Source organism: Hesperophylax consimilis, chromosome 11 (genome assembly GCF_061612785.1).
Source record: "Hesperophylax consimilis isolate HC1 chromosome 11, BYU_Hcon_1.0, whole genome shotgun sequence".
NCBI classification, from domain to species: Eukaryota; Metazoa; Arthropoda; class Insecta; order Trichoptera; family Limnephilidae; genus Hesperophylax; species Hesperophylax consimilis.
In genome coordinates, this window is record NC_142846.1 from 25,376,414 (window position 1) to 25,397,097 (window position 20,684).

Below are 20,684 nucleotides of genomic sequence, written 5' to 3' on the forward strand. Positions count from 1 at the left end.
ACGTAGAGTACAATAAGACAATAAGTTCAGAAAATTTTACCTTTCTGTGACATCGTCTGCATTACCGTGATAATCCCTATTGCAAATATTCCGTAGTTTGCCCGCGCTAGCGTAATGACGAGTTCCTATCCAAGGCCAGCTCTAAAAATATGGAATACCCATTTATTCGTAAGTCTGGAAACACATTATACGGTTGGTTTTTAATAAAAAGACAAATAACTTAGTTTAAATCGCTATATTTTAAAATACACAATCTACAGGTTTCGCGATCAGTGAAATCGATCGCTTCATCAGGACAAAATGTATAATAACTCCTGATGAATCGAACATTGTTCGCGAAACATTTAGATTGTGAATATAAAAATAAAGAGATGTAAATTAAGTAATTTGCCTTTTTTACAAAATAAATAATAGCATCACAAAGGTTAGTAGAACTTTTCATCGAAGAATTTATATTATATGACTTTAAATACTAAAGTTTTCATATTTTTATCCTTCTGCAGAACAATGAATTTCACTTTAAAACAATAATTGTGATAATGACGTGTATTTAAAAAGAAAGACAACACCCCCATTACAAGCAATTTGTTCTCCTACTTCCTTCAGAGTGGAAAACGCTGGTTGTGAAATGATAAAAGACTAGCTACTAACCGGTCGATCGAAATATTCTCGCGAAATAATGAACTTTAATGAACACGGCAACCATCTTTTTTTTTTTAATTCTGAAAAATTAAATTTATTGAAAAAACATTTTATATATAGTTCACGGCTTTTCACCGGGGTACTTCTAAAAAACATATTTAAATGTTGGGGTCAGAAAACACATTCACTATAAAAATATTATAATGTTCTCCAATACTTATTTTAGTAAAAGTATTTTTTCGGTAATTATTGGCTTCTAAAGAATTTCAGCTATTCTGTTGAGAAGGTAATTTTTTTTAAATATATTGATTCTTTCTAAAATAATATTATGTTTCCAGACTTGTAAACTTGATTGCAGTTAGCCAAGAAAACGGACATTGTTATTACTATTCTTGGAAATTCCGTGGATTACTGGTCAACAGCAATAAAAGTAAAGTGAGGGTAGAGAAAGCTATTTTTGCAATGGAATTTGCTAATATAGTCAGGCCGACCGCCATCCCTTAAGTGCAATCACATTTCCAGAAGGTAATCTTTTGTACTTCCAATGACAAATCTTCTGGCAAACAAGAGAGGTTATTCATTGTTACAGGGTTAAGTTATTACCCTCCCTGTTTATTTTATTTGCATAGACGAGAGGTATTTACAACCTTCCTAAGAATAATCCCGGACAAGTTTGGACTAGTCACCAAAGTCAAGGTTTGAACCTTCAGGTTTTGCTTTCCTCAACTTATTCCGCGCATAATGAACAATAAATACTAAATTAAACGGTCCTAAAACATTAAATTTGGTCCGTTTCAAGAAATTATAAACTTTACATGTTATTTAAAGCGAAGCACTACGCAGTAATGCAAAATAAATTTTTTTATGGTTTGAAAATTTGTTCGCTTCTAAATATTTAAGATACTTCAATTAAATTATTAAAAATTATTATAAGTAATAATATGTCGCCTGAATATCAATACAAATTAAAAATATCTCCCGAGTAAAAATAAATGCCACCGACGGGAATTGAACCCGCACCTCCTGATGTACGGTCAGATGCTCTGGACCACTGAGCCACGTCGGTTTATTTAAAAAACGCCAAATAATTCAAGATGTACTAGTACTTCAATCAACAATTACTGCTTATTATATTTTTTTCACCTGTAAATAACCAACTTTATTTGGTTACTAGGCGACTAATTATTGTTGCTTACAATAATTTGTTATCCTTTGTGCAATACATAAAACCTTGTCTTATAAACATTAGATTATCATTACAAAAATAATTAATTAAATTTAATTTGGTTTTGCGTGTTTCTCGATTATGCGCGGGTGAGAAGGGATCAATGACGCTAGTTCTCATCGGAGCATCTTCCATTTTAATACAGGTAGAACAAGAAGAGCATATCTACCCCTAAAGATAGCAATCCGGAGAATCTATCAAACAGACCGCCCGTTTGCACAGAGTGAATATTGGTATTTTGGGGCTCCGGACCAGAGGTGGCTGTCAAGTTTACCTTTTGACCTCTCCAGCTGGACTCTCTCTCTTGACCCACCCACCCACCCACCGTGGGAGGGATGGATTCATCCGTCCGTCACTACTGACACATTGACCCCCAGATTCCTACCCACCCCTCATACCTTTTAACTTCTCAGAACTTTCTCTCCTACTTTTTCCTAAAAAGACCCAAACACAGCATCTCCAAATATGACAGGATTTGTTTTACTCAGGGCCTCATGTATAGGGCTAATTTAAAAAAAAAAAAACTAACGCCGATAGAAAAGACCGCCACACGACTCTATCTTGGCACACTACTTGCTTCATTCACATTCAAGCATCGACTCATGTTAACTAGTAAGTAGTTAACGTAGTTACAAGTTGACTTCTATAATAATTGTAAAACCTTTAGTTTACCATGGCGCTTGTGTGGTAAAACAGTGTACGATAGTGTAAGAAATGTGAAGATTCACAAAGAATGCAAGTCTGATCTTGGCGTAATGAGTAAGATTAAGAAAGAGACGCTTAGTTGGTTTGGGCATGTAGAGCAAATGAACAAAGAAAGGAGTTTAATTGTAGAAGAAGTCAGATACTCTCGAGGGTCAAGTGATTCAGATATTTGAGTCGGACCAAAAAGAGTATTTATGAGACGATGTATTAATGTGAATGAATCAAGTTCTTTGGAGGTCCGTCCTCTCTGCCTACCCATGCGGAGAAACGACGTGATGATTGGTAAGTTAGAATATATTTTTTGTTTTATTTATAAAATAGTGGGTGAAACAGGGAAGAAAATAAAACTAATTATTATTACTTCTTCAATAATTGTAAATTTACTTCGTGGCATCATTTTAATAAAATGAAAATATTAACTGTATTTAAACCACTATTTTAACAAAAAAATATATATACATGTTTTAGAACCAAAGGTTCCTTATTCAGGAATTAAAATAATATGGAGGAACCTTCGGTTCTGAAACAAAGATTTAAAAAAAAAAATGCTTTGAAGTGGATACATGTTTCAGTTATCTATAGTATATTAACGTATTTATCTCTGGGCTTATCTATTCTTATTTATTTTCTAAGCTACATTAACTATAATATCATTTAAGTTAAAAATAAAAATATATTTTTGATAACAAACAACGGACATTCTCGATCTTAAATTCACTATCATTATTCCGTGTTATCACAGAGCCGATTATAGTTGATTTTAGACAAAATAAACATTACATTAGTTTTTCATTTCTCAAAAATAACAGGGTGAATTGATTGGTCAATAAGCAAATAATTTAAATAATGGATATCCTGGATTCCATGTTATCAGTGAGTTTTATTTATACTAATGGGTCATTACTATATTCCGTACAATGTTTAAAGGGTGAGAAAACAAATGATAAGAAATTTAGAGGATTACGGCAATGTTGTTTATAAAATTTGTCAATAAAATTTAATTATTTATTCTTCTTTCTGTTTATGGTAATAATATTTAATTTTGTTATGGCAATTGGCAATATTTATACCGTTTTATAAAATATCATATGAATGTAGCTACAGCAAATAAAGTATAGATTTTATCGGCCTCAAAGACTGCATTGGCAATGGGATTAAGATTCGGTTAAGATAAATGTTTGAATCTGGGCATACGCAAAGAAAGTCGTGTCGTATCATATTATTTAATTAGATTAAAATTATTTTATTTTTTATGATTGGTATCAAAACTCTATTGTGACTGTTGGTCTCGCTTCCGTTAGCTCGCTGTTGTTCGATAAAGAAGATATTTAGTTCACAAAAATTTTACCAATTTATGCGAATATCACACAAGAACAGAGTCTAACTTTGACAGCCTGCGTGGTTGAGTATTTACTATCCTTGGCTATGAATCCGTAGATAGTGGCTACAATTTTATTTGATTAATTTGTGTTGTTTGACAATTTGGAACAGAGTGGAAGATACTCTCAATAATGGAAAACAAAAGACCTGGTGAAAGACAACCTTTCAGAATAAGAAAACAAAACGTTGCCTGAAATGGCTTTAGCGGTGTTTGGTGGCCAGATATGAAATGCCAGGTTCTCCCCCATCCGTCTCTTCCACGTCTCCTTCTATTCCCACTGCCTCACACCATATCCGAATTGGAGATGCCATAGTTTCAATGGCTGAAGACGGTTGGGAGCAGTTGAGACTCTTGTGCGGTACTCACGTAAAAAAATATGTTAAGTCAATGAGTGTATGCCAGTCCTATCGCTGTAAATAAGCTGTGAGAACGGTGAGGAGAAAGTGAAGAAGAAAGCACCTGAATATTGTAAGTTGTCACCTTGTATGTAAGTACTTTTAAATTATAATGAGAAAAGTTAGATCAACTGGCTTCGCCGTAATTAGGTCATCAAAAGAAGAAATCTACCTAATTTGGCGCTAATATTAACATTTTAACATTTATTAAGCCCCCCCAATCCGAATTTCTACCGATTTATTACATATTTCTCTTGAACACTAAGTTTTAATTACCTAAAAATTATATTAAAGCCGGTATGGTAATTATATAAAATTCATTCAAGTAAGAAAAGTCGCAATATATACTTTAAAAATTATTAAAAACACATGTTGCAGTTATGAAAAATTCACATTGTATTTTAAAATACAACTTAGGCATTGGTAAAGGGATTTTTTCTATATTTAAATTCGCCGTTTTTTATTAAAATTTTTCACAATTTCGGTTAATTATCATCGTTTTTTTTAATATTAGCGCCCTCCCTCTAACATTCATATTGACATATCTCCCTTTTAAAACCATTTTCTTCTTCAATTTGAACGCGGAGCCTTAAAATTTTCACCATAATTACATTAAAAAAACATTTTAAAACCAGATAATGAATTTTTGTATTTATAAATTTACTCGCGACACGTTCGGCAACTTCGTGGAAGATTCTCTCAGTATCTCCCTGGTGTAAGAACACCATTCAGAATTGAAACGGTGCTTGAAATGGCTTAAGCCGTGTTTGTTGACCAGATCATAATAGACAGAAATGGAAGAGGAAGGTGGGGAAGTACATAAATATTCAAATCTTATCACCAAACACGGCTAAAGCCATTTTAAGCAACTTTTCAATTATGAACGGAAGTCTTACGCCAGGGTGATACTGAGAGTATCTACCTCCCTCGAACGTGTAACAAATATACTGTAATATATATTATTCCAAATGAATAAATTTACTGTGAAATAACACAAATTTATTGAATAAAGTTTGTATCAACACGCAAGGATTTGAACCCGTAATTAGAATTGCTTTTAATAGATCATTCGATCATTATATTTCCTCAAATCATATAAATATAAATTATAATCACTCACCAGACATGTTATTCTTAGTGTTGGTACCGATCCTTAAAACCTTATTAACTGTATACCACTCATTTGAATTAAAACCTTGCTTACTGTATACCATTCATTTTAATAAAAATCGTTCTTTCTGTATACCACTCATTTTTATTAAAACTTGCTAACTATATACCACTCATTTTAATAAAAATCGTTCTTTCTGTATACCACTCATTTTTATTAAAACTTTGCTAACTGTATACAACTCATTTTAATAAAAACTTTAATAACTGTATACCACTGATTTTTATTAAAACCTTGTCAACTCTATACCACTAATTTTAATAAAAACCTTAATAACTGTATACCACTGATTTTTATTAAAACCTCGCCAACTCTATACCACTAATTTTAATAAAAACCTTAATAACTGTATACCACTGATTTTTATTAAAACCTTGCCAACTCTATACCACTAATTTTAATAAAAACCTTAATAACTGTATACCACTGATTTTTATTAAAACCTTGCCAACTTTATACCACTAATTTTAATTAAAACCATGCTAACTGTATACCACTCATTTTTATTGTGCACAGTTGGTTTCTTAAATAATAAATAAACAAACTAGAACATACGATCTAACTCATTCGGTACTTAACTTTTAATATTTAAAACTTAAATGTTAATATTTAAAACGATATGTTTTAAATATTAACATTTTCACCAGAATAACACTTAAAAATAAAGGTAAAAAAAAACAGATTTAATAAACTAACTAAAAGTAGTTTAATTTCGGAATAGAAATCGCCCATCTGCCTTTAATTTCATTCCTAAAATGCCTCGTTGTCCAAGAGTGTAATAAATAGAGGTAAATTTCGTTTTAGGTTCCGACTTTCTTATCATCCTTTCGCCTCCCTCCGCTAGGTACATTTTTGGCGCTAGTGCACCTATTCTGATACCTGAATTCTGATACCTGGCAGGAATTATTAGTATAAATACGACAGTTTTGTTGGTTTCAAAATCAGTTTAGTTTTGAAATCCTTCGAAAGGGATTTTGGTTCTCTTATCATCGAAGTTATAATTTAAAACTCTGAAGCTATTTACACTTAATGTTTTACATTACATATTCAACTTGTTCGCAGATTGAAAAATTTTTGTCCGCTGTTTTCGCAATATTGCAGCGCATACCGATGCACCTGGTAAGTAAAAGTTTCTAACTTATGAACAAATTGTAATTATTATTAAAACTTTAACCCCTCCAGCTTTTTAAGGTCATATGTGACCGGGCTTCCATATTTTGTTAAAGCATTTTTATCTTTTTTTTCTACCATGCGGAAATACTTAAATTTTTTGAAATTAGAAAGAAAAATAGTAAAAACAGTTTGCCTCAAATATGTATACTAGAATCCATTAATAAAATCCTAAAAATAGTCAGCTGTGGTAATAATCAATGTGGTAAATAATAGCTGTGGTAAGAATCGGTTCAACTTTTAAAACTATTTCTTATTTATCTATTGTATAAACTAACTAACTAACCATCACGCCGTTTCCCCGCAGGGATTGGCAGAGAGGACAGACCGCCAAACAACCCGGTCTTGGCACACACTCCTTTCCTCATTCACATTCATACATCGTCTCATACATACTGGTCTCATTCAAATGGGGGGTTAACAGAAAAGCACAAATTATTTTTCTTGTACATATTTACTAGTACCTTTGTAATTTTAAATTTCGTTGTGTATTACGTAATAATTACAACAACATGACACCAAAAGTGGACATTTTCGATTGCGAACAGATAAATAAAGTCGATAAAATAGTATTTTTCTGATATCAGTTTGTTTTGAGCATTTATAATACTGTATTTTTTTTTCTTTTGTATGTCCTGTTTTCTGATAGTAACCAATAAATGACAACCGTTACTGAGTCATGAGTGAGTTACCAATAAACGAACCGTGACTGAGTCATGACTAAGTTTTTGTTGTTATTGTTTTATACCACTATACATTGAATTTAATTAATGTGATATCTGTAAATATATTTCAATTGGATGATACTTCAATATCGCCCTGGTGTAAGACCACTGTACAGAATTAAACTGTTGCTTGAAATGGCTTCGGCCGGGTACCCCCCCACCTTCCTCTTCCTCATCTCTTTCCCCTCCCCACTCACTTCATCCCCACTCAACATACTTCCTTAAAAACACTCCAATTGGTTTATTTTTGAATAATTGCAAAAGCGTCATTTTAACTATTATTATTATTTCTTTTTTTGCATTGACACTTAAATAATTAGTAACTTTAGAATGTCTAATTTATTTATTTACACAAATTGAATTTACATGGATAGATATTCTCAAATAAACATGGATCAATTTAAATGCAAAGTATATAGATAGGTTGAACATTTCCTAACTATGAAAAGTACTGTGTGTCTAATTCATTGGTTTATTTAAGGAAATGTATTTTAATAAAATATTTGTTACAAACAACTTTTAACACCCCTCCAGCACTGACTTATACATGTATATTTCTTTTTAGCCTATAGAAGAAGTCCAGCAGCAGGCGGACATCGACCATATAGGGGTCTTGCTCCGCGCTGCCCAGGCGAACTACGACCTGCGCCACCCACCGGCTGACCCACAGGCTGCAGTCCAACCCCCAGCTAACCCTCCTGTCGGCCCTCTGGCCGCCCCTCCGATTGCACCCCAACCTCAAGCAAACCCTCAAGCTAATCTTTCAGCCAATCCACCAGCCAACCCTCCTGTGGCTGAGCCGGTTGACCATCGGGCCGCACAGGAACGCCGAGCCGAGGCACGGCGTCTGGCCATGCAACGATACTGGGCTGCCGAGGACCAGCGCATCGAAGAAGAGGCGTGGGAAGAAGCCTACGCAAGGGCCGCTGCAGAGCATCTCGCTTCTGTACAACAGCGGGACGCCGACTTTGAACGCAGCGCCGAATTTTGGGAGAGCTTGGAACTCAACCACTTCGCGGGACCATCTCAGAATGCAGGGTCGGCACAAGTCGCTGCGCCCGTAAACGTCCCCCACGCAGTCAACACCGGGCAGAGTCAGAACGGTCAGCCTCAAGGTAGTACTAACCAGGCAGGTACGTCGTATCAGCCGTTAATCCACGGCCACTCATCGAGATACCACTATTCTCCTCTGATTGCTGCTTTAGATGAGTCTTACAGGACAGGAAAGAAGGTTACATTGAAGGAGAATCCTCAGAATGATATAACCCATCCTCATTTCGTCGATCGGTAGACTCACTTCCCATTTTTAAAACTAGACCAAGCTCTCGATTAATGAATTTGAGTTTCGCCGCTGTCAGCCATTAAATCTTGACCCACATTTTAGAAGAATTTAATGAATCACATTTAAAGACAGCGAATTTTTTTGTTTTGCATAGTAGCAATTATAAACCTATATGGGTTAATTATTTAAATAATTGTCTATAACCACTCATTTTTTAATTATTTCAAAATCATTCATTTAACTTGAGATTACTGTGGACTCTCAAACGATCAATTAATAGGATATTTGTTTCAGTGTATTGGCATTCAAATACACTCAAATTTGCTCTAGTTGATACTTGCAGTTATTTGTTTGATGATCTAATGTAAAATGATTTTATGCATTATAAAATTTTTAAAAAGTTCAAATGTCTGGTTTTATTTACCTACCTATCCTTTTTTCAAATCCTTAATAATTACTATATTCGAAACAAACACCTTTTCCCATTAATGAATTTTATGAAGATGAGACATGAAGCGAAAAAACTGACTTCCAACGCTCTTCCTAAAACTACCGAAACCGGTCTATCCATTTCTGACAGTGGAACATATTTCAGCGAGATATTAGTAGGCAATAGTATCTCTAATTTTATAGCTCTAAGTCTTTACAATACTGTATAAATTGAGCTAGCTCCAAAATATGGGTTGCGGGTTCGATCCCCGTAACGGTGACCGAATAACTCATCAAAATGACAATTCAACACCGCCCAGAGTTGAAAAGCGCGACAAAGCGATTTATAGAATAGAGTCTTCAAAGCTTTTAATGACTTCATATCACTTTATAGGTGTGTTGAATTGTCATTGTGTTGAGTAATTATGGTACCTCGTAACAATCCAAATATCTGAAGACAAATACCTTATGAAGTTTGTTGAAGGCCCTAGTATAAATAAATATAGGTAAGCCTCTTTACAACATGACACATTAGTTATATTATTTTATAAAATACATTTTACTTATTTCTGTTTCTTTTGTTCGCCACCTTTCTTTTTCGGGCATCCGCAACTTTTCAACCAAACATTTTACCTTACGATAAATTGATCATACTACTCCTTTACAGATATGAATTGTTAGCTGATTTATAAGAAGTAAAACCTCTCGAGAGCTTTGATATACCTAATTTGCGCAGCTTTTGTTGTCAAGAATTTCAATGTAAGTACATCTATATTAAGATTCCAAAATCATTTACATCTTGAGCTTGGGAGCTATTAAAAATACATTACAAAAATTTATTTTTATGATATTCAAAAAATTCGAAGAAAGCCATTAAAACTCATTTGTAATAAATCTCAGTTAGTTTTTAATTAATATCCTGTTATGATAAGCTTTTGCAATTACGGTTTATTATTAGATGCCTCAACAGATGTAACCTACTTAGGCAATTTGACGACATAAAAAACAGAAAGTTTTTATTCTATGTTATTCAACTGTTTTAAATACATTATTATGTGAGCACTATACTGTGCCTGTTTCGCGTATTGGAAGCAGGCACAGTTTATATTAGTTTTTTTATTTGATATTGTAGAAGTACATTGGTTACTGTGATGAAACAATTTACAGAAATTAAATATTTCATGTTGGGTACCTATGACGTGTTTCATGTGTGTATATGTTTGTGTGAGTGTGTGTATATGTATGCACATTGAACAATTTATATTATTGACACGATGCTACGTTTAAATTTAGGCAGTGAGTTTGAGTTTGTATAAATATTACTGAAAGTATGAAGAGCACGATTAATTGGCGAATTAGATGCTGCATTTGTTTTGTAATTAAGCGTGTGGAATAGCACTGTATGTCATGTACGTCTCAAAGATATATTAAAATTAGTTTACAATTTACAGCTCACAGTAATAATATTATCATTAAAACAGAAAGCCAATTAACATTTCACCATAGGTAACAGGTCTAACAAAAAAAAGGTTTTAATAAAAAAACTTATTTTTTAATACACTTTTTATTGAATTAATAAATGACATCCAACCAGGTTTCCCTTTTCTCAAGCTTCGTCGGAGTAATTATATTAACTAATTATAATTACGTACAACACATATATATATATATATATTTTTTTTATATATTCAAAAAATATAATGAGAGAATGAAAAAAATAGAGAAGAAGACATCTTATTGGTGATAAACCCAACATTATCAGTATTGTCACATAGTTTGACCCGGAGTGACGTGCATTTTGTGCACAGCTGCTCAAGTTTTAACATCATGGACGTGCTAAAATTAATCGAAAACATTAAAAGTGACCTAAAAAATATAACTACCGTAAAAGATTCGAAAGTGCGAAATAACCTCGAATTAACCATAAACCTCTTAGAAGAAACCTGGAAACAAGAGAGAAACAATTTCCAGGAACAAATAATAGATCTTCAAAAAAAAGTTATCACCAAACTTGAAAAAAATAATGAACCAAAATCGTACGCAATGGTACTAAAAGAACGAACAGTACAAATCGAAGAACCCAAATATGCCGTTATGATTGCTGCAGAAGGCAAAGAAACATCTGAGGACATAAAAAAAACTTTACTAAAACATTACTAAAACAATCAAAGCACCTAACCTAGGAATTGGTATAAATGGGATCAAAAAAGCATCAAACAATAAAATAATTATGACTTGCTCGAAAAAAGAAGACACAGACAAACTAAAAACGGAAATAAATAAAAATAAAAACGGAATATCTGCTACAGAATTAAAAAAGAAGAGACCGTGCATGGTCATTAAAGGTGTGGGAGGGGAGTATAGTGAAGATAATTTTCTTAATGACTTTTTGTTGCAAAACAATGAACTATGTGATGCCCCAAATGATTCAATTAAAGTAACTCAAATATTAAAAAACAAAATAAGTGACCAACTCCGCAATGTAATAATAGAAACAACAGGCCAAATCCGAAAGATATTACTTGATAAACAAAGGGTCAATATTGGTTTTGTCCGAGCGCACATAGAAGATTGCAATCCCTTAATGCAATGTTACCACTGCCTTGGTTTCGGACATACATCACTAAAATGCCTGAACAAAATGAATAAGCCTAGATGCATACACTGTGCAAAAAACCACAAATTTAGTGAATGCGAAAAAACCAAAGATATAGTCAAATGCTACAACTGCGACAAAAACAACAATTTATTCAGAACAAAAAACAATACTGAACACAGTGCGAATAGCGAAAAATGTACTTACCGAAAACGAATGGTTATCATAGCCCAACAGAGAATCTATTATGAATAAGTGATGGATGATTTTCTAGGCGAGGAAATTGACAAATTAATAGATGTTTCACAGCACATTTGCGAAGATTCACAACATTGTAGAGATCTGCTAAAAAAAGTCCCAAGTGCTTTCATTGTTCTGCACCAAAACATCCGAAGTTTTAAAAAAAACCTAGATGAGTTTGTAGTAACACTAAACCTTCTTGAAACATTACCGGACCTCATTGTTTTAACAGAAGCGCACTTAAATATAAATAACGCTGACACACTGTACAGTATTCCGAATTACACATACTTTTCGTCAACTACCTATATCAATAAAACCAGTGGTATAGCGGTGTTCATTCTAAATAAATATAACAATGTCACTGTCACAGAAATTAAAATGCAATTAGCAAACTGTTTACAACTGAGTGTAAAAGTGAACGACATTATGTACCATATTATTGCCATCTACCGGACGCACGGATCGAATCCCACAAATTTCATTATAGAAATCGAAAAATTATTACTGGGTCAAAAAATTACCTTTAATATTATTGTTGGTGACATTAACATTAATATCGGACACTGGGTACAAAGCAAAATGAAAGATGATTATATAAATGTAATTTTTTTTTTTTTTTTTTACAGTGAATGCCTCACAAGAGTCCCAACTGCTCCCGTCTGGAGCCAGTGAGACTATGGCATCCCCAATTGGGGGATGTTGTGAGGCTGAAGGTAAGTGGGGAAGGGAAAGAGGAAGGTGGGGAAGTACCTGGCTATCCAGATCTAGTCACTAAACACGGCTAAAGCCATTTGGAGCAACGTTTCAATTCTGAATGGTGGTCTTACACCAGGGCGATACTGGTAATATCTTCCACTCTGGAACGTGCCGCAAATATACTATATATTATTTTAATTAATTAATTGTGAAATAACACAAATTAATCAAATAAAATTTATTTGCGCACGCCGGGTTCGAACCCGCGACCTTCGGAATGGCAGTCCAATGCGTTACCACTGGACTATGCCGGGACTTCGCTAAACTATAAATCATATATAAATAATGCATCACGAAATATCAGCGGACAAATCCCTTCCTGTATCGATCACATATGGTGCAACTCAAATAACACTGAAAAAAACATGTCGATATTATGGAAAACCAGCATAACTGACCACTACACCTGTATATTCGTTAACAACATAGACAAAAAAAGTACCAACCCCAACAAAACTGACAAAAAAAACAAGAAAAAAATGTTTAAATATGGAAACTTTAGAAACAAATCTTAAGATGGAAACCTGGGCATCAATAATTGAATTGGAAAATCCAAATACTTGTGCGGAAAATTTCGAAACTGTTTACCTAAATCACATAAACCTTTCTACACAAATACTTATTTCTAAAACAAAATCTAAACACAGATTAATAAAACCATGGATAACCCATGGATTAGTGATTTCAATCAGAAATAAGGAAAAATACTATCACCAGTCTCAAAAATTCCCTAACGACGAAAAAATCGCTACTTTCTTCAAGAAATATCGAAACAAACTTACGCTTTTAATTAGACTGACTAAAGAAAGGTATTTTCGTGATAAATTTAAAAATGCTGGTCAAGACAGCAAAGAGTTCTGTAAAATTATCAAAACAATAACCAACAAAAGCACAAAACAAAAATTTCCAAAAGAAGTTACTCATCAAGGAATCAATACTGACACAGAAAAAACCCAAAACTTTGTGGTGATATCTTTAACGATTATTTTGTTAATGTCGGCGCTAATCTTGCTAGTAATGTTATCCTAGACAAAAAACAAACTCAACAACCAGAGCTAAACCCAACTTTTGAAGAAGGTTTCCACACATTTGCTTCAGTAACTGATAAAGAAGTTGAAAACGCTATAATAAGTCTACGAGGATCAGCGAGCCCTGGCTACGACAACATAACTGTAAAAACATTAAAAACTGTACGTGAGATAATCAGCAAACCAATTGCTCATATAATAAATGTTAGTCTGAAGAAGGGCATATTCCCGAACATCTATAAGAAGACTATTGTGACCCCTGTTTTTAAAACTGGTGACGAAAAAAACACTTCTAACTACCGTCCAATAGCACTCACATCAAATATAGCAAAAATCTATGAAAAAATTGTTAAAAAACAACTCAACAACTACATAAAAGATAAGAAGATAATGAGCCCAAACCAGTTTGGATTTAGGGACAATCTCAGCACACAGGATGCGATTGCTAAATTGACATCAACAATAATGCAAAAATTAGATAATGGAGAAAAGTGTCTTGGAATCTTCATTGATCTCCGCAAAGCATTTGATAGCATATCACACTCAAAACTCACTGAGAAACTAAAACAAATTGGATTGGACGGAATAGTACTATCATGGTTCCAAAGTTACCTAAAAGAGAGATTCCAATATGTCAAAATCAATAATACCCTTAGTGAACCCAAAACCTCATCTTTTGGCATACCGCAAGGAACTGTCATCGGTCCAATCCTTTTTATTATATATGTAAATCAAATGTTCACTCTTCCCATTGTTGGAGATATCATATCTTACGCAGACGACACTGTAGTTATCACAAAAGGAAAATCATGGGAGGAAACAATGAGGATAGCCAATATCAATATAAACATACTCAAAACATGGTTCGACCTAAATTGTCTCTCACTAAATACCGAGAAAACATATTTCATCCCATTCTCTTTGCAGGAAAAAATTTTGAAAACAATATTACCATTAAAATCCATTCATCACAATGTGAAAATAAAAAAGAATGCGGTAATGTAAATTGTTTACCAATAACCTGCAAAAATAGTATAAAGTATCTGGGTATCATAGTAGATAGACACTTAAAATGGAAGGAACAAGTCCAAAATACGGCAACCAGAGTAAGAAAACTTATTTACTTATTCATTAGATTGAGAAACATCCTTTCATATAATATGATTAAAATTATATATTTTTCTCTTGCCCAATCCATATTACAATATGGTATAATCGGTTGGGGAGGGACTTTCAAAACTAACCTTTCACCTGTAGAAAAGGTTCAGAGGTTAATTTTGAAAGTCATTCTAAGTAAACCATCGATATTTCCAACCACGGAGCTGTTTGACTCGTTTAGGGTTCTTAGCTTAAACAAATTTTTTTTAAAGAATGCACTGTTACAAATTCATAAAGACCATTTCAATTCAACAATTTCTACAAAAATAAGTAACCGATCTAGATCACGTGGTAACTTAGAAATTCCTAAATGTAATACTAGTGCTGGTCAACACCATTATAATTATCAAGGTATAAAATTGTTTTATGCTCTTCCGGATAAAATTAAAACTGAAAAAAATTACAAAACTTTCAAATCACAAATCAAACAACTTTTAGATAAACCCAACGGTAATCACAAGTTTTAATTTCATTGGATACATTTTTCAAATAATTGTTTATATGAACTCATTTGTAATTTTTATTGATTAAATTTTCCTAAATTCACGTTATGAATTTAGGAAAATTGATTAATGATTAATAAAAAAAAATATATATATATAAACAAAATGTAATATTTAAAAAAATACATATCCTCTAAAGTTATATTATCCGCTTCCTAATATGTGCTAATATGCGTTTATTGTTGTTGCATTTTATTAAGTACCCATTTCATACAAGATTGCCAGCTCGGTCTTTGAACAATTTACTACCAGTACTGTACCTACCTACTATTATTTCGTACCTAATAAGTACATTTTTATTTTTATATCTTATTTTTTCTAAGTTTAATAACTATTATATTATTTAAGTTATATTTTTTATTTTTTAGTTTGTAATTAAATTTCTTATTTTCTTAATTATATAGTGTTATCAAATTTATCATCTAGTTTTATAGATATTTGTTAATTTTTAGCTACATCAACTAGTGAAATTTTACAACCTATAAACCATAATGACTCACAACACTCCCCAACTCAAACACGAGAAATAATTTCTCAATTGAGTTGGGCAATTTTTTGTTAAAAATTTCTAATTTTTTCGCAATCAGCTTCGAAATATCTACATCTGTAATTATTGTAATGTGTTTATATATATTCAATAAAAAAAATAAAAAAAAATTATTTGCTTCCTTCGAAAAAAAAAATACTTATGCTAAAAAACCGTCAGTGGAAGTATATTGTTTAGCGTTGTTGCGTATTTTAATAAATATTTAAAATTTCTTTGGCAAAATTGTTTTAGCGAAAAGGAAAAGTAAGAGAATAAGCCCTATGGAGCTAGTATCGCGAGCAGTTTGGACAAATAGAGTTCAAAGAGAGATGCAAGTATGGCGTAAATTTATCTAATATTTGTCACGTCACTATTATCAACTAAGTTAAATCACTACTACTACTACTGTAGGTAGTAAGTAGCTAGTAGATAACTATCGTCTCGTTATCTGTCTAAGGAACATGTCGAATGTCGTCCTTATCAATAAAGTCGTGTTATAAAAGCCAAGAGTGTTCTACATAATCATTCTTAAAATACTAAAAAAAAAACACTATCCTAAACACAGATTCTCCTAAAGATTTCATACAAACTGGTAGGGTTCTGTAATTTTAGAATAATATTTATACAAAATTAGTTTTTAGCTTTAAAAAACGAGCAATGGACGCTGGGAAGCTCCTCCCCTGGCAATAATGGCTAATTGTTTTGAGTTGATTCAAGTTAAGAAAATTACGAGTTTGTCTAAAGAAGTAAATTTATGGTTAATTGATTGAAAATATTAAGTTATTTTCAGATGAAGCCGATACTCTGTGTGAGATTATAATTTAAGATATAACAATAACTTTGTGAACACCATGTTTCGCCAGCACCATGACATATTATGTTGTGTCCATATAATTAATTAATTTATGTCAACAATAATACCTGGGTGTTTGATTTTAGTCACCCGGTCTAAGAAAGCGCAAACACATGGATAATAAATATTTTCATATCGTATTCCAGAAGCCTAGTTTCGTGTTTGTAGGGTTCGTATGAAACAGGAAAGGCTTTAGGGCGGTAGTGATGAGATGAGTGCCTCGCGTCATGCTTGTTGAAAGTGGAAGTGGCACCATCTCGCGGTGGAAATTCAAACACGAATGACATGCGTATATCGCTAGGAAATTGGAAAACTTATCAAGAATTTGTTGTGTTGATATAAAACCAGCCTTAACCCGGTGAAATATCATAGAAACCATTTTATAACTGTATGCCGTTGTTGCAAAAATATAATCATGTTTTGTTTTTAAAAATCGCTCCAAATTATGAATTATTACATGACGTATTTTTAATATGGTATTGGAAGAAATATCTACGGAAGAGTTATCTACGTACTTTCTGACCCTCTCCTTCTTCTTTACTCTTCCATTTACTTACACCTCACAGTTCTGCTATTAGATGTGTGACATAGTCCAACTGGCTTCAGGCAGTAGTATTCCTTATATATAAAATACATAGTTTATCGTTAATTCATGAACTTATTGTATCACGAAGAACAGCAAAAGTAGGTTTATTTAATTATATTATATTAGTTAAAGAATTCGACATCGATATTTCTATGTCGAATTCTTTGACTTCCTAACCTTCCTCTCCCCATAGACTTCCTTTCCCCACTCTCTCGATCTAAACAACATAATCTATTTGGATTTGCCAGAGTCCGACAGGCTTCGGGCAGTTATTACTTTTTTGCTTTAACGCGAAATTCGCGCCTGTACCTTTTAACTCCGGGTAAGTAAAGGCAACGCGGCGAAAATTGGGTGCAATAAAAAAGCTTAGCATAGAGTGTATTTGTGCATCAGTATACCTACGCTGCCATCGATGAATAGAACTTCGTCTTGTTCACGCCTACTTATTTTCACTAGCGGAAGAGGGACAGCAAGATTATATTGAAATCATACATATTGTTCAAATAAAATTTACTTGGGCACGCCGGGATTATAATCCGCGACCTCTAGCTTCCTAGACCTCTAACTACATAACATATGGATACCATTGTCTCACTTACTCCAGACGTTTGGTAGAAGTTGGGACTCTTGTGCGGTTTTCACATTAAAAATAAGGTTAATTGAATTTTAGGTTCGTTTTCTCTTTGGAATGTATAAAAATATGTTTTGTCGACAGCACTTCGTGATATACCACACAATTCATACTAGATTCAGGAGATTTTCAAATATGTACTCCTTAATGGTACCAGTTCATTGGTAGATATTATAATAAAAGGAAATAAGTTTATGTAAGATTAATGTTTGGCGCTTCCTTTAATTTACGTTGTTATGGACCACTAAGCAGACCGTTATTCAGTTATAATTTGAGAATAATTTAATAATGTAGGATTAATTTTTCATGCATTTATCGAACTGGAACGAAGGTACATAGAGATTATTATAATATCAGCTTTAAGTATATCTTATCAAGTTACAATTTATATTAATACTACCTGTATCCCACCATGTTTTGCTGTGGCTCAGTCTGCCTGTGCAGATAGAGAAACAATAGAGCGTTTTGCTTTTAAGTTAAACAGATGGCACAGTTTTTTAAATGGCATTTTTTTATCTGTCACAGGTGATATCTATATAATAACACACGCATATTTAAATGCAAATTTGTGTCGAAATTTCTAAGCAATCGGTGAAGAACTTTTGGAAAATTAAGTTTTTGAATAAACGATCATTTAAATTTTCATTTGAATAAATAGTTTGTGGCAATTTTACATTTTGAACTACCTGTCACAATAGTACCCTTATAATAGTACTTGTGAGTCAATTTGACGATAATCAGATACTGACATTCAGCGTTAAGACGGTAAATGCCAAAACAGATATCTACAATATCGACAGTTTTCTGGGTAAAAGCTACCACAAGCTACATAGCTTATCTGCCGTCTGCAGAGATCATGCAACATAAATCGCGCAACATTTCTCGCCTCTTTACAGCACTCGGTGTTTGTCGATTTCTAACCGACACGTGAGACGACTACCTAAAAAGATTTTTTACAAATTACCAGATCATTTCAAGAGTTTTAATTACGGTAGGACATGAATAAGACGATGTGTGAATGGAAATGACGCGAGTGTGTGTCAAGAGAGATGCTATTTCATCTTATTTACCTATTATTTCTGAGGAGAAATAGCGTGATGATTAGTTCATTTTAAACGTTCAGATAGGGTTTTATATTAGCATGAACTTATATACACTGGATGAGAGTCCCACTCACCGTGACCCACGAGTTCTAGCGTACCCCGAGCTACATAATTTTAGGGAACGCTGTGGGGTTGAAATGAAATTTACGTTGGAAAAAGTTAAAAATTAAAGCTTGCAAAAATAGAGGTTTTTCGAATTTCTATGACTTTAATAACATGGTTCAACAATTTCATCTGCTCAAAGCCAGAAGAACTATGAACATCCTATATTTGAGATCGTCTTGAGTTCCTTTATATTGAAAGTCGTATTTTCTGTCAAAACTTCTTTCTCCGTCCATAAATATTAAAGTAATAATATTTTTGCCTTAAGGCGATGCACTACGTCGTGTAATATTTTGAATCGAGCCGCCATCAAGAACACTCCTTACGTAGATGGCGATAAGGCTTAAATTCCCGCTTAACACCATCCAGCTGTTTAGATTTAGGCGAAAAAAAAACATGACCAAAAAGTGCATTTTAATTTATTTTGTGGATGTTCAGGCATAAATATTAAAATGTTTTCCGATCATTTTATAAATAACTTAATTTGCCACACTATAAAATAAAACCATAACCGAAAATGGGTTCGTAAGTAGGAAATTTTAAACTTTAAAGCAGTTTTCATATTTCAGTTTTCTGGGCTTATAAAAAAACTAATGAAAAAAATATTCGTAAAATAAGTATTATTTCAAAGACTAAGATGTAATTATACTCGGGGTATTTATTTAAAGCATCTGAAACATTTCTAGGCGACCAAATTTTCAAACCAAAAACACATGATTTTGCATTGCTATGTAGTGCATCGCCTTAATAAATGTATTTTAAAAGCTTTTGAAGATTATACTTACACGTCAATGTAGTATTTAATCAGTGAAATAGAAGAAAATGTTAATAAATCTAAACGACACATGAAACAGATAATAAAAAATTGAATATTCATCCTAGACTTGTAAAAAAGTCAATAGGCATCCCATGCATAAAAAATGGTTGTTTATATCCGAGACACTATACATGTTATACAGAAAAATATGATCCGATAGAACTGCAAAAAAATAATGAAAAATGAAACATTTTATCAGGATTGCATGTATTAATTCTTTAGGCCCCTGATATTGACCGTTTTATTGAATCTGTCGGAAAGTCGAAGAATTTATGTGAATTTCATTTTCACAATAAATTTAAACTTCTAAACGAATCCGAAAACTAAAAACTGTTTTTTAAAGGGGGATGAAACACAATTTCAAATTGCATCATTAGAAATAAACATATATATTTTTAAATAATACATTTTTAAATGCAAACAAAAAAAAGCTAAAAAAATGGCCCGCCTTACGTTTTTTCATCTGAATACTGAACTAAAATATTTTTAACATTAAAGTTACCTCAATTTAATGTCATTTCAAACGAAAAAAATAATTGAATATTGAATATAAAGCTTGGTGTTTTCTCTGTTTAACACCTTTATTCATTTCTCAGTGGGTCTCGCTTTTATTTGGATACTGCAACTGAGTATTTTTTAAACCGAGCACGTGTTTTA

At 32.8% G+C, this 20,684-nt stretch overlaps 1 protein-coding gene and 1 non-coding gene across 3 annotated transcripts in view; both read right to left on the minus strand.

Moving 5' to 3' along the window:
• The window catches only part of LOC149419964 (metabotropic glutamate receptor 1-like), a 426,820-nt gene that overhangs the window by 331,101 nt on the left and 75,035 nt on the right, over window positions 1-20,684 (minus strand). The window lies entirely within an intron of this gene.
• On the minus strand, window positions 1,636-1,708 carry TRNAY-GUA (transfer RNA tyrosine (anticodon GUA)). Its single transcript has one exon. It is a non-coding gene; the product is annotated as a tRNA-Tyr (tRNA).